The 15,570-nt window shown below is 36.3% G+C and overlaps 1 protein-coding gene across 1 annotated transcript in view; it reads left to right on the top strand.

The window, feature by feature from the left end:
* The window catches only part of LOC135211088 (pyrimidodiazepine synthase-like), a 16,448-nt gene extending 15,450 nt beyond the window's left edge, over positions 1 to 998 (top strand). The window contains exon 6 of the mRNA XM_064244162.1: positions 1 to 998. This exon is cut by the window's left edge and continues 235 nt beyond it. The gene's annotated coding sequence lies outside the window, so the exon portion shown is untranslated.
* Positions 999 to 15,570: the final 14,572 nt, after the last annotated feature.

Here is a 15,570-nt window from a genome sequence, read left to right as displayed (position 1 = left end):
ACAACTTAGTTTGGTTATTGGAAAAAGATTTTTTTTCCTTTAAAAAAATCCTCCATTTTTCTTTTGTGTTACAAGTTTTTTTTTTATACAACAAGTTAACTGTTTTGAAGAGTTTGAAATGTGAGTGCCATATATGAAGATCTTACATGGATAGAAAATATAAACTATACACACAGACAGTATTTTTAGGTACTTTTGTGCATGTGAGGCACAGCATTTTATAAAAAGACAAAACTGACAGAGGCTGATTAGATGTGGGATACAGACAGTAAGATTTAATACTAAAAAGGGTTGTGGTAGAAAAATAAACAGACATTAAAGACTACGAATCTTTAAAATAAACAAATTCTCTAAAATAGAAACCATTGTAAGAAACCAGTTAATAGTGAAATGTTTCTCATTAATCTCTCAAGTAAATAGATATAATAAAATATTTTAATAAGGAAACATGTCAGAGCGATGGCCAAAAATTGTGACGTTTTGAGGGGAAGCATGACAAAAAATAGCGTAAACGAAGTCAGAGGGAAATAAAATAACATTCCACAATCATAGTATTTATTAGCTTTGTTATTCCCGTAGTTCTAAGACTCGGAACTGTTCTCTGGGGATGCAGTTTAATTGCCAAAGGATTTCGGTATAAAGAGAAACTATATGAAATGTTCATCAAGCTCTGATACTTGCAAAGAGTTGTATAAATTTACTCTGTAGTAATTCACACATCATTCAACAGTGCTAACTGCCTTTATGTGAAAATGTTCCTTTCGCTGATATTTTTATATTTGATTCCCCGTCTATGATATCTCTGTGAGTAAAAATGTATTGCATGTTAAAATTATTAGGAAATCTATGATGTATATAAAGTGAAAATAGCCATTTGCAGGTGTATAGACTGAATGTAATGGTGTACGTGGAGATAATGATAATGTTAACATTCAAAGTAATCATAAGATAGCTACTTGTATTAAGGTCATTAATGTCAATAAAACATTAGATTTTCAGGAGTATTATGATTGAGCCTTTAATCTACCAAGTAAACCTAAATGTGTCTGACAGAAGTTCTTACGAATTACTTTATAGAGCGAGAGAAAGATGCACAGGTTTCCATGAGTGCTTTATACATTGGGTAAAATGACCTCCATAGAAGGATACTGTTGTCAATGCACCTCACGGGGTTGACTGCAGGCATTACTGAAGGTTCTTTGCACCGTCCCTTCGGCCCTTAGCTGTAACCCTTTTCATTCATTTTACTCTACCTTTGTTCATATTATCTTTCTTCCATTTTGCTATCCACCCTCTCCTACACTTGTTCCATAGTGCATCTGTGAGGTTTTATCTCAATTTCCCTTCCAGCGCTGAATGACCTCATAGGTCCCACCACTTAGTTTTTTGCCTAAACTTTATATTCCATTCCACTGGGTAAAATGTCCAGCATTTGTAGAGGGGTAAAGATAGTACCATACTATCTGCAATATAACACACACACACACTAATATATATATATATATATATATATATATATATATATATATAATATATATATATATATATATATATATATATGTGTGTGTTATACATATATACAAATATATCTGTATGTATATATATATATATATATATATATATATATATATATATATATATATATATATATATATATATGGTGCCCTCTGTCTGCAATCATGTCATTAGGCTATTAAGATCTCGTAAGTACAAAAATATACTATTTATTACCCAAAGCAGTTGATTATAAAATAGGACAAAATAATTAACAAGTCATAATGGCAGAAACCCTTAAAAACTTGTCCCATAAAGAAACCAGTAAGTTTAACATTCTACCCTCCTGACTAAGAATTCACTCCCAGACCCAAAATATCAATAAGTTCATCGTATTAGTCAGGTTAGAGATTCCTGTCTCTAAATTAGCCATGGAATAGGACCCATCTGTAATAAAGATAATAATGGATAAAAGATATATCACACACATCACCCTTTTCAAAGTATTCACGTAAAGAGAGTATTTCACACTTCTCTCTCTTTTTCAAAGGTAACGGTTTTCTAAGTTTTTACAAAATTTGTCCTACCTTTATGATGGGGCGTTCTCTCCCGACACTCGGCGTGTAACACCTCACCTCTTAGTGTTTACCTAAAAGAATGTGACTTTTGCAAGTGCCTTGGACTATTAGGCCTGTAACACCCGTACAAACGAAAGTACATGCCTCATGACCGGGTGAGTGATCTCTCGGTTAAACTGCTTGCGTATTCAAATTCCTCTCTCATGTAAGCTGCCCCTACAGCTCAGCCTGTCTCCAAGCAAGAAGTGATATGTGACTTCATTTAACATTACATAGCACATCACATTGGAATTTTAAACATATTATTAATCATAGCCCTCTTTCATCTGACAGAGCTCGGCCACCTAAAATTGTTAGCCCCTGCCTAGCCACTGGTCACACAAACAGCTTATATATATAAAACACATTGACCCGCTCAAAAAAAAATAGTGCACTCCTGTCGCACACCATATCGGCAACTAATGCACAATGTATCAATTTACCACATGACTTAGGGCCACCTCCGTTGCTGGAGCCCTTGTGCTTCGTCGAATACACAAAAGTTTAAGAACTCCTAGCACACAAATTGTGATCAGTATAGCACCTAACATGATCATTAATATTGGAATAGCGTAACGCTCACTAAAGAAAGGACTGTAACGGTCTCCACTGTAGGCGGAATTCGAACCGCCTTATGGTTTCCATGTAAGTGTTTATGAAATATTTTAGTGGACGAGTTGTAGACACGCCGACTAAGTACCATGAAGAAATCCAAGAGAACCCTGCAGGAACCATCAAACAGCTGGGATCTCTGTAGGACGAGCGAATTGTTGTAGACGCAGGTCGAGTGCGTAAACCAACTCGGAACAACTCGGCACACGTCATTATTCAACGTCTGCGACCCTCGTGAGTGTATCCAACACCTTCTCGTCGCGAAACTTTCTACTGAAGGAAACGTGGTCACCACTCCGTTATCAAGGAAATATCCCGTGACTTCTATGCAAGCGCTACTCGCACCCGCCTCATCGAAGACTGTAGACTCCTGATTTATCTCAGAACATATTCCTGAGATGGTATATCTAAGACATCTCATCCTTTGCAAAGGCAGTCCATAGAGACTCCATTCGTGTGTAGACTCGACTCGACCTCTGGTACTATAGAACGAAGTCGTCTCCATCACCATCATCACGTAGAGTTGGGAATTCTCCAAAGTCATTGTGTGTCCGTATTTAAAAGGTCTACATGGTCATAAAATGACTAAAGTCTTGTACCCCACAAATCCGTCATTAATTAATATACCCAATCTACTAGTCAAATATTAAAAAATTCCTCTAAACCAAATATAATCTTTACCCACTGAATCCTCGCAAATAATCCCATATATGACAAACATGCTATCAAAAGAGAACACATAAGTCTAACAGCAAAAACCCCTTTATGGTTTATATAACTAGCCTCCATAAAATATTATGCCGAACACCCCTTCTATCCAATTTACATACCCTGACAAATCATATCTCCTATCTAAAATAAAAAATGCTATTTAGGGCTTAACCCTCATTACAACATCTCTCGTAAGAAAAGAAAAAAAAGGAAAAAAAAAAAAAAAAAAAAAGAATAAGATAATAACAACAATAATAAGTGAGCTTTCCCCCATTACACAGCGCACATAAGAGAAAAAGAAACATATATAATTCAATATCTTTCCCAAAACAGAATGTGTACCGTTACGGAATCTGCTACCGCAGCAATCCCATCAACCAGAAACGACCAGAAAAGAATCCCCTTACATGATACGTTCCCGTGAAATGCCATAATCAGCATCTACGAAAACAGTGCAAATCCCCGAGTATTCAACTCCAAAGGGAAAAATCCGCAACTGGACTCATTATAGCAACTTTAGCAAAAAAATCCACCTTGTGAACACTTCAGGTGCTTCGAACTGCTGCATAGTCAAACTTGCAACGCCAGAAACTCATGATTCTCAAAAAAAAATTTTTCTATACTGAAACTACGTAAGCACATCCCGCAGACCTATCTCCAGGATATGACCAAGGTGTTCCAAAGATTGTCTCGAAGACATAATTCTCCCAAACGATACAGTCCAATTATATAAAAAAAATTATCACCTATTCGGGACAAAAAAAAAACTACGATAAACTCACAATTTCATAATTATATACAACCAAAAAAAAAGGAGGTCACCCTCAAGGATTAATACCATCTCCTTAATATATAAATAAACCATCATCTTAATAATAATACCACTCCAGTGATAAAAATATTTCCTCCATTTAATTCATGACCGCACGCCAAAAAAATCATCCCATTTCTCAGCTAAAGCAAAAATTTGCCGTATTTCAACACGTAGGTACCTACGTAAAATATTAACGCCGAAATCTTACGCCAAAACGCCGCAGATTTGCGCATAATAAGAAAAAAACCGCAGAAGGAAATAAAAGAGAGAAAAAATGTGAAGGCATTCTGTCACCAAATCGCAAAAAATAGACAGCAAGAAAAAAAAAAGTTTAAAAAATGCAATTGCGCGACAATATATTAATCACCACAACCAATTCTTTTCAATTTCGAGATATGTGTTAACCTCGACTGACCTGTTTGTTCATTTAAGACTACAAATCTGTTTCCAATTTTCTCTTCAATGACTTTAAAAGGACCTTCAAACTTTGGGCCTAGCTTGTAATTTAACTCATTTCTCATGTTAAGTTTTAAAAATACCTTGTCTCCGACATTGATCTTGGGATCAGACGATTTACTATTACTCTTCTGTACCATATCAGCAACAACGTTAAATTTACCCTCTATATATTTGAGTTTTGCATCAAAATCTCTGATAGTTAAAAACCATCGAGCTCTTTTGGGCGACAAATCGGGTTTATTAAAAAGATCTAGTAATGGTTTGTGGTCTGTAAGAACTTCTACTTTATTCCCTATCAGTAACATTTTAAAATGAACTAAGCTCGACACTATTGCAAAGGCTTCTTTATCTATGGTGGCCATGGACTTCTCGTTGCTGCCCTTTGTCCTGAACTTCCTGCTATAAAAAGCTATAGGATGAAATTTCCCATCGAACTTTTGCATAAGGCAAGCACCTATACCTTCCTGGCTTGCATCAGTCACTAATGTAAAAGGTTCCCTAAAATCTGGAAACTTCAAAACAGGGGGATTCATTAGCGCGTCCTTGAGCTTTTGAAAACTCTCCGCCTGGAGTTCCTTCCATTGAAATTGAACGTCTTCCCGCAACACATCAGTTAGGGGAGCTGCTATATTAGAGAACACTTTCACAAACCTCCTAAAGAAACCGGCGATACCCAGGAATGACTTAATCTCTTTCTTTGATCTGGGGGTGCGAAAATTCGCCATTGCTTTGACTTTATCGTCATTTACTCTAACCCCTTCCTTAGATATGACGTGACCTAGATACATGATCTGCTTTTTCAAGAACGAGCACTTGGCTAGCTTGATTTTCAACTCTGCTAATCTAAACCTCCTAAGTACTTCTGTAAGCACTTCCAGGTGTTGCGCGATCGTGTCCGTTGCGATCAGGATGTCATCCATATGCACAAAAACATTTTTGCCCAATAACCCATGCAAAACTGTGTTCACCAACCTGGTAAAAGTCATCGGACTGCCCGATAAACCAAAAGGCATTCGCGTAAATTCATAGTGTCCCTTGGGCACTGAAAAAGCGGTATATTCCTTGCTACTCTCACTAAGAGGGACCTGTAGGAAACCCTGCGCCAAATCAATTGAGCTATAAATATTATGTCCCCCAATTTCAACAAAAAGATCTGGTATGCACGCAACTGGGTAGCAGTCAGGGATCGTCTTCTCATTTAAATGTCTAAAATCGACGCATACACGGACAGAACCATCTTTCTTAGGCACCACTAATAAGGGAAAGTTGTAAGGAGACACGCTGGGTCTAATGATTCCTTCTTCTTCCCATCTATTAATCTCTTTCTCTACCTGTTCTCTGATTTTGAAAGGTATGCGATATGCAGGAATATAAATAGGTTTTGTGTCACTCTCCAAATTTACCTTATGCTCTAACACATTAGTCAACCCCAATTTATCACCTTGTGAGGCTACCGTATCTCCAAATTCTGCCAAGAGCCCGCTTATCGCTTCAACGTGTTCGCTATAATCCACATTAGCTAAATGTTCTTTGAATGTTCGTTTCCTTGATTGCATTTCTGCCTCCGAAAACTCAGGTTTCCCCTCTACGATAGCCACTGAACCACTATCACAACTCCAATCTTGGAAATCCAATATATATGTGTTTTTCTGGTATCTCCTAATTGTATCATTACAGTTTAGCAACTCTAACCACGTAAACCCATCCTTGGATACACTGTTCACTGATGCTGTGCTAACAATCCCTCTAAGCTTTTCGCTATTTTCAGTAACACACACATCTGTGGGTTTTTTCATTTCCTTCAATTTAACTTTTACCATAGCCATTGAACCTGGTAGTAACATAATATCTTCAGATAAAACACCTCTACATTTGTGGTTAGTACCTCCCCTTGCCACCGCCCCACATACATTACCACCCTCAGTATCATCCCCAGCAATGTTAGTATCAGAAATAACATCCATATTAGTATCATCACCACCATTGTTATCACTGTGAACTCTGATAGAACCCCCGTAATAATTTCCCATATCACCAACGTGTGTTTTAATATTACCTTTCTCCATAACACTCGTATTACCGCCATTAATACCACTGAGCACATCTCCTCTTTCAATAACCTCCATGTCCTCCATTCTATTCACGTCCTCATACGGTAGAAAAATACCTGGTATCCCGACTGTTCTCCCATTAGCACCCGCATGGATCGAAAACTTGTGTCTTCTACAAGCAGGATGACCCAGCAAAAGTTTATTGCCCAACGCAACTCCTTTCATTCCAAAAATGGTTCTGTTAACACTCTGTCACTGAGAGTAAACTGTACTTGAACACAACCCAGGGTATTTATTCTATGGGCTTGCACATCACACACCATCTCCATTGAGGGTTGCAAAGGGTAATTGGAAAATATGGATTGATACAGATTATAGTCCATTAGATTTATTGAAGCTCCCGAGTCTATGAACACCGGGATATCCACATCCCCTACTGTTCCATAGACCATAGGCTTGGGCTCTGGGGCGTCCCCCACGAGACCACAATGGCATTTACCAATCACCTGTACCCTTTTTGTTGATCGGGCTTCCAAAAATTTCGCCGACCCCTTTGCCCTCTGGTTTACCTGCCTGGGAAGTTCTCACATTATAATTACCAGAACCTTGAGCTGTAGGTCTCGCATCTCTCCGTATCTGAGACAGACAAGACTGCCAATAATGATCAGTACTTTTACACATTCCACAATATTTAACCCTACACAATTTCTTTGGATGCCCTGGTTTATTGCAGTTGAAACAGCGCAACTGCTGTTGCTTTTGATCGATCGATCTTTTGTTATACTCAACTTTTGCGCACAGATGAGGAGGAGAAAATTCTGTGTCTCTTTGTATTTTATCCCTCAGGCCTGTCCCGTTAAAAATTGTGCTATCTACATTGGGACATTTAGACCTGTGTTTATCTATTTGGGTATAAAGTAATTCTTCGTCTGAAGTAGGTTCAATCTTTTCATCAAAGTTATCCACTATCGCATCCGGTACCTCATGCAAGAGCAGGGAAAAATAGATCAGTTTATGAATATTATTTAGAGAGAGATTATCCCCTGTAACCCATTTAGATGTTTTCAATTTTCCTACCCAATCCGCCACTGCGTCAAACAGTTTTGAACTGTTCTACGAGACTATTAGTGCCCTTCCGTAGTTTATAAAGACCCTGAAGGTCCCTCACCATATCTCCGTGTTCCTTTAAGCCATACACTGTTTTCAAAAATGTTTGCAAGTCTGTCCAGGTACAACATTTTGTAAATTGGAAACTCCTGGAACGGTGGGAGAGGTCTCCCTTATTGAAATCTAGCAAATCTTTCTCCTCTCTAAATGCCTCTACATCGTCTACTATATTCTTTCCCGCTAAATAATTATTAACTTCTTCAATAAAGATATTTACAGGTTGTGATAGTATGCCATCTACAATCCCTCTGAATGGACTACCACCTGCACTAATGTTAGTTACGTGATGTAGTAGCGTCATAGTGTTTTTAGTGTCCGCCATTTTTCCCTGTTTCCGAAAGCTATTTTGTTCTATAAGCTTCCCCGATCTCAACAACATCAATGTATTTATATACACCAAACCCAATCAAGAAAAATTAACACAAATTTTCCCCCAATAATGGATGACAAAGGCAAATGCGCCCCATGCCCAGTATATAAAAAATAATCCCACGAACGTAACAATAAAAAAAAAAAAAAAAAAAAAAATAGGAAGGGGATAGGAAAAGAAAAAAGAATGCAAAATGCTTACCAATCAATTTGCCCCGGCAACCGTGCTAGTTCCCAGTTCTCTCTCTCTCTCTCTCTCTCTGGCGTGACTCGCAACAAAATCTCCCTCAAGTAAATTCGCCACAAACAAACACAAGGAACATGAACAACAACAAAAAGGTAAAAAAAAACATAAAAGATAAAAAGAAGAAAATAAGAAAGAAAACTCAAAAATACACTCATATCTTCATATGACCGGAAACCGAATTCGTATACACACTGCAAATATGCGTGAACTGCGAAACACTTCAATATGTTGAAAATTAAACTTTTCCTCTTCAAGTTTTAAAACACCATTACTCTAGAACCCCAAGAAGTTAGTACTGACTTAGCCCGAGAGACGAACAGCTTACCTCTGGCCGACCCATTGAATTAGCAAAAGGGGCCCCGAGTTGCCTGTGACATGATTAATAACCCTTTTTTCCTACCAAAAAAGAAAAGACACTCTCTATCTAACTGGTCACCCGTCTCTTCGGAGCATACCTACAGCTTATAAAATATATAAAAGCCTCTTAAACCACCTGCCACTACTGTTACTCCCCCCCCTGTTCACTAAACTACACAAACTGGAAACTCTTACCTGCTGTCAATGGTAACCTCTGTCTGCAATCATGTCATTAGGCTATTAAGATCTCGTAAGTACAAAAATATACTATTTATTACCCAAAGCAGTTGATTATAAAATAGGACAAAATAATTAACAAGTCATAATGGCAGAAACCCTAAAACTGCCCATAAAGAAACCAGTAAGTTAACATTCTACCCTCCTGACTAAGAATTCACTCCCAGACCCAAAATATCAATAAGTTCATCGTATTAGTCAGGTTAGAGATTCCTGTCTCTAAATTAGCCATGGAATAGGACCCATCTGTAATAAAGATAATTATGGATAAAAGATATATCACACACATCACTCTTTTCAAAGTATTCACGTAAAGAGAGTATTTCACACTTCTCTCTCTTTTTCGAAGGTGACGGTTTTCTAAGTTTTTACAAAATTTGTCCTACCTTTATGATGGGGTGTTCTCTCCCGACACTCGGCATGTAACACCTCACCTCTTAGTGTTTACCTAAAAGAATGTGACTTTTGCAAGTGCCTTGGACTATTAGTCCTGTAACACCCATACAAATGGAAGTACATGCCTCACGACCAGGTGAGTGATCTCTCAGTTAAACTGCTTGCGTATTCAAATTCCTCTCTCATGTAAGCTGCCCCTACAGCTCAGCCTGTCTCCAAGCAAGAAGTGATATGTGACTTCACTTAACATTACATAGCACATCACATTGGCATTTTAAATATATTATTAATCATAGCCCACCTTTCATCTGACACACACACACACACACACAAATATATATATATATATATATATATATATATACTATATATATATATATATATATATACTATATATATATATAATACATATATATATATATATATATATAATATATATATATATTATGTATGTGTGTTATACATATATACACATATATATCTATATGTATATATGGTAGATGAAAGAGGGCTATAAATAATAATATGTTTAATGTACCTACCATTATAATGTGAGGTGCAGACTCATCATTTTTAACTTCCCATGGAGACAGAGTCCGAGTGACAACCTAGAGAAAGCTGATAAACCATTTCTGGGATGGTATGATGTTAAAGATGTTTACTTAAGCAGGTCAATGTTCGTTCTGTGGGTATGAGTTCATGAGGGCTTGTTCAACGTGCCTTTGAAAACTGGCTGTGACCAGTTAATTATGGTGTTGACGAAGAGTGTGAATTCGTGTGTACATGTACGTATTATGTCCGTTGATAACGGCGAGTTTTAGGCAGAACTAGGGAGATGGCTGCCTTGGGGAGAAAGAACCTGAATCACTCTATATTGTATTTTTGTTTAAGTGATTTTCCAAGCTGTAATGGGGAAGTGTTATCATGCTTTAGCCAAAGGGATGCCTTGTTGTCGGTTTGACATTTTGTAAAGATGTTCCATTTCATTTGATCTTTTGACTTTGTCTTTATGATTGTGTGTGCTCACTAGTGTGTTCTCCTGTCTTTTAAACAGGCGGTTTTAGTGAGGGGACCGAGTGTCCTAGTGAGGGGACCGAGTGTCCTAGTGAGGGGACTTTATTTTGGAGAAGAGATAATTGGTGTGACTAATTACTGATTAAGACATTTAAATACCGAGGGATTGTCTGTGAGACTTGAACTATTATCATTTCATTAATTATCTTGTAAGAACTTGAATTATTCAACTAATACTTTGCTTTGAATAAAACATATGTATTTTTTGTAACTCCGACTCTAATTTGATGACCTGATGGAATGGAGAGAGAGAGAGAGGTTGATAGAGAGAGAGAAAGAGGTTGATAGAGAGAGAGAGAAAAGGCTATGCCAGTGATCACCTTCAGAGAGAGAGAGAGGGGGGAAGAGACTGAGTGTTACCAGTTCGTCTTACGCTATGGCTAAAATGCATACCAAATATTAAAGCTAGTGTGGGGGGGCGGCGACGCCCTTCGCTGGTAATAGTGGTGGGCAGCGGTTTTCGAACAAAAAAGCCTTTTGTGAGATTGTGGAAAATTATTAAATTCCAGTTACTAAGTGAGAGGGAATGAGAAATATCCGTCCGTTAACTGTGGTAATGATATGAGTTAGAGCCGAGATCTTGTGAGTGTGGTTCCCGAGACGTCTGTGTGTGTGTTAGCATGTTTATAATGGAGCAGATTTCAGGAGTTTCTCTCATTATGAAGTGGTGAGTGTTACAAAATGTGTTTTTTGGTCCTGGTTTTTTTTTTAATCATTTTGTGAGTTGTGGGATTACTTTAGGACATCACATTTTTTTCCCATAGTAGCAGAAAGTGATGTTTTTTTTTTATTGGCGCATGTTTAGAAGAGACGCATTCGTCTTTGTGTTGACACATACGTGTGTATGAATGGTTTTCATACATGCGAAACTGTGCTTGAATTGCATTTTTTTTGCTTGGACAAAGAGTGCCCACTCGTTCTTACGCGGTCAGCTTAATTTCTGCCAACCGACCCAGAGGGATATTGCAAGGGGAGAGTAGTAGTGGTCAGCCTCAGGGGGTACTCAAACACTATTCAGGGGGGGTGTTCTAACGCTCAGAGGAGGTTGAAACTTTTTTTTTTTTTTTTTTTTTTTTTTTTTTTAGTGGGGGGTGAACTCCTTTTTTTTCTGTCGGGGTATCGGAGATGAGTTTGCCCTTCATAATGAATTTCTAATGCCAGGACATCAGCTGATAATGATTGGTTGATGATGTGAGATGCCCGTTGGGTTTTTTTTAGAAAGAGATTTTCTTTCTCTTGAGTGAAGAGGAAAGGAAATGAAGTGCATATATATGTGGTGTAAGTTTTCCTTATGCTTTGGAAGGCACAATTATAATGGGGTCACAGTGATTATTTTTTTTTTAATAGAGATTTGATTGGTGTTGAAGAGATTGCTTTAAAATGGTGCTGAGTGATGGTGATTGCTGAGTGGGGCTGAATGGTGATGCCCGGTGGTGCTGACTGATGAGTGGTGATGACTGATGTTGTCAGTTGGTGATGCCATTGCTGAATGATGATGATACCCGGGAGTGGTAATGGGGTTGTATATGCCTAGTGGTGAGTGGTGTTGATTTTTGGTGTGGAAATGGTGGTGTATACTAGGGAAATGGTGTTGGTTGTGGAGTGTGGCAATATTGGTGTATACTGGGGGGATTGGCAATATTAATGCCCTTACTTGAGATATTTGCAGGAGAATTATTACTATGGAGAATTATTATTACTTGAGATATTTTACGGGGGGGGTTACTTAAGTAGAATTATCATTACTTGAGACATATTTTACGAGAGATTTGAGATATTTCATGGGAGATTATTTTATAATTATTACAGATAATTATATTATGGAGAATTATTGCAATGAATTAAGGGAGAAGTTTTGTGGTTAATTATTTATTGAGTTTCTGTGACTTTGGAGAATGTGTCAGTAGTTCATGGGTGATGAATCTGGCTGAATTTTGGTGAATTGTGCTGAATTTTACTGAACTTCTGGTGAATTTTGTGCTGAATTTTTGGTGAATGGGCAAGCATTAACATTGGTGATGATTTTTTATACTAATACTGGGATTTTTTATATATAATATATATATATATAGTATATATAGATAGATATATATCTATATAGATATATACATTATATAAGAGATTTATATATATATATATATATTATATATATATTATATTAATATATATATTATAGATATATATATATATATATATAGATATATATAGTATATATGATATATATATATATATATATATTATATATATAGATATATCTATATACTATATATAATATTTATAGTATCTATATATATATATAATATATAATATATATATCATATATATATATATATATAAATATATATATATTATATATATATATATAAGATATATATAGATATATATATATATATATATACTTATATATTATATATCATATATGATATATATTATATATATATATATATATATAATATATAATTTATATATATATATATATATATATATATATATATATATTATATATATATATATATATTATATATTATGGTATCAACGTGGGTGTTGTAATGCTGTCAAGGGTGGTGTTGTTCTTTTTTGAATTTGGGAGGAACTAATGACACATTTGTTTGTTTTCTTTTTTTATGAGTCCAGCAGAGAATTGCTTGACACCTAAGTGAGTCATGGGGATAGTTAACAGTGCCGTTGATTTTTCTTTTTTTCCTTTTTTGGAAGTTAGCCATCGCTGACACAAGTTTTTATCATGGGCGAATTTAAATTTATTTTTCTCTCCAGTTTCTGTGAATTTTTTTTTTAATATCTCAGTTCGTGACTTGAAGTCATTGTTCGGGAACGTGTTTGTGATTTCAGCTGTTTGATGCTGCAGAGAGATTTATGGGAGAATTTTTGCATTTTTTTTTAATGCATATGTAATGGCACTACATTTTTTTCTCTGGATATTTGTGTTCCAGAAATTGTGGGTTTCTTGCACAATACCTTTGTTGTATTTGTGACAATTTTGCCAGAGATAGGAAACTTGGTTAAGTTTTCTAGTGGCCTATGTCGTAGTGCATATGGAGAAGTCTTTGCTTAGACATTTTGAATTTGGAGTGTTGTTATAATGAGTTGTGGCACATTGGTGATTTTTTCTAGAATTTCCTGGACAATTTTATTTGCCGAGTTTTTGGTTGTTTTCAGCAGTTATGCTAAGCAGAGAGTTTATAGTTTTTGACTATAACATTGAGTTATTCTCTGGAGAATTGGAGGTATATTATTTTGGAGATATAATTTGAGATATAATAATTTGGAGATATAATATTTTTGGCCATTTGATATTTGCCTATGATGGTGAGAGCTATGTTTAGTTCAATTATTTTGCAGCCATCTTAATTGCAAATGGAGACACCTTTTTGAGGAGATATGGGCAATATTTATGAGTGTGTTAGCTGGGTGCTTTGAGTGTATTTTTTTGATGATGGGATTTCATTTTTGATTATCCTGCTTGGAGATATATTATTCTTTGGAGATTTGTTTTATTCCACATGGAGTTATTGGTGAAATAGAGGTAAGTATTTTTTTATTTGCCGAAACAGAGGTGAACATTTTTTATTGCTGGAGTGGTGGTTTTATTAACATGTGGTTAGTGGGGAAATAAGAGGGAATATGGTGTGGTGTGGTTATTAATTAAATGGAGGAAATATTTTTATCACCAGAGTGGCTCTATTATTAAGATGGTGATTCATATATTTATATATATGGAGGTGGATTTGATCTTTGGGGGTGACCTTTTTTGTGGTTATGATTTTTTTTTAGTTGAATTCCTGGAAGTTTTTTCAAGCCAAGAGAAGAGTTCTGTGGTTCTTTCTTTTTGGTTTCGTGACTATTTGGAGGCGAGTGGCATTACTGCATTGTGGTCCTATGAAGATGTTAATTTTGGAGGCATATAATTGCTGAATTGCGAGTTTATCATAGTTTTTTTTTTGTCGCGAATAGGTGATAATTTTTTATATAATTGGGCAGTATCATGTGAGAGATATGTCTCCGAGATAATCTTTGAGCAGCTTATTTATATCCTGGAGATAATTTAGTGAAATGTGCTTACTTAGTGTCAGTATAGAGCCTTTTTTTTGAGAATCATGGGTTTCTGAAGTTGGAAGTCTGACCAGACATTTTCATGCTGCAGTTCGAGCACACGTGTCCGCAGGTGGATTTTTTGCTGAAAACGCTGTGATGAGTCTGGTGTGTTGACCTTTTTCCTCTAGTGGTGATTGCTCAGAGTTTTGCAATATCTGGAAATGTTGACCATAGCATTTCATGAAAATGTGCGTGTAAGGGGTTGCTTTCTGGCCGTGTCCGGTCGCTTGGAAAGTTGAGATGGGAAAATTCCATAACTATGCATTGCATTTGTTGGGGAAAACATGGTGTTGTGTATATCATGCATATATTATGTGTTTTGTGATGGGGAAGATTACTTGTCATTATCTTTTTTTTTTCTTCTTCTTCTCTTTTCCTTTTCCTACGAGAGATGTAATTGGGGATTGAGCTTTAAATAGCATTTCTTTTTGGACGGGAGATGTAATTTATCGGGTTGTGATTTACATAGATGGGCGTTTGACATTAAGTCTCATTGTAATTAATTATATGAGCAGTGAGGAGGTTTTGCTGTTAAACATTGATGAGTTTTTGCTGATTTTGTGGGTTGTTGAAATATCAGAGCTTGAGAGAACATTTCTGATTTTGGGGGCTGGGCTTGTTATGTGATTTTTTTTTCTTAGTCTCATTACCTTTTTTTTTTTTTACTTGTGAGAATTTGAGTTTGAAATGTGAGTGCAGAAGTCCGTGGAGTTGCTGTGAGTTCTGGATTGTGTGTGCTGGTGTATGAGTTTGGAGAATTAAGTTAGAGACCTTAATATTTTCTTTGCGGAGTTGTGATAATGACTTATGATTTAGTGGTCATATTAAATGGAGTTAATTGGGAGACGTTCA

The sequence above is a fragment of the Macrobrachium nipponense genome, chromosome 4, assembly GCF_015104395.2.
Source record: "Macrobrachium nipponense isolate FS-2020 chromosome 4, ASM1510439v2, whole genome shotgun sequence".
Lineage (NCBI taxonomy): Eukaryota > Metazoa > Arthropoda > Malacostraca > Decapoda > Palaemonidae > Macrobrachium > Macrobrachium nipponense.
The sequence above is the reverse complement of the archived record's forward strand: the minus strand, read 5'-3'. Positions and strand labels throughout refer to the sequence as shown.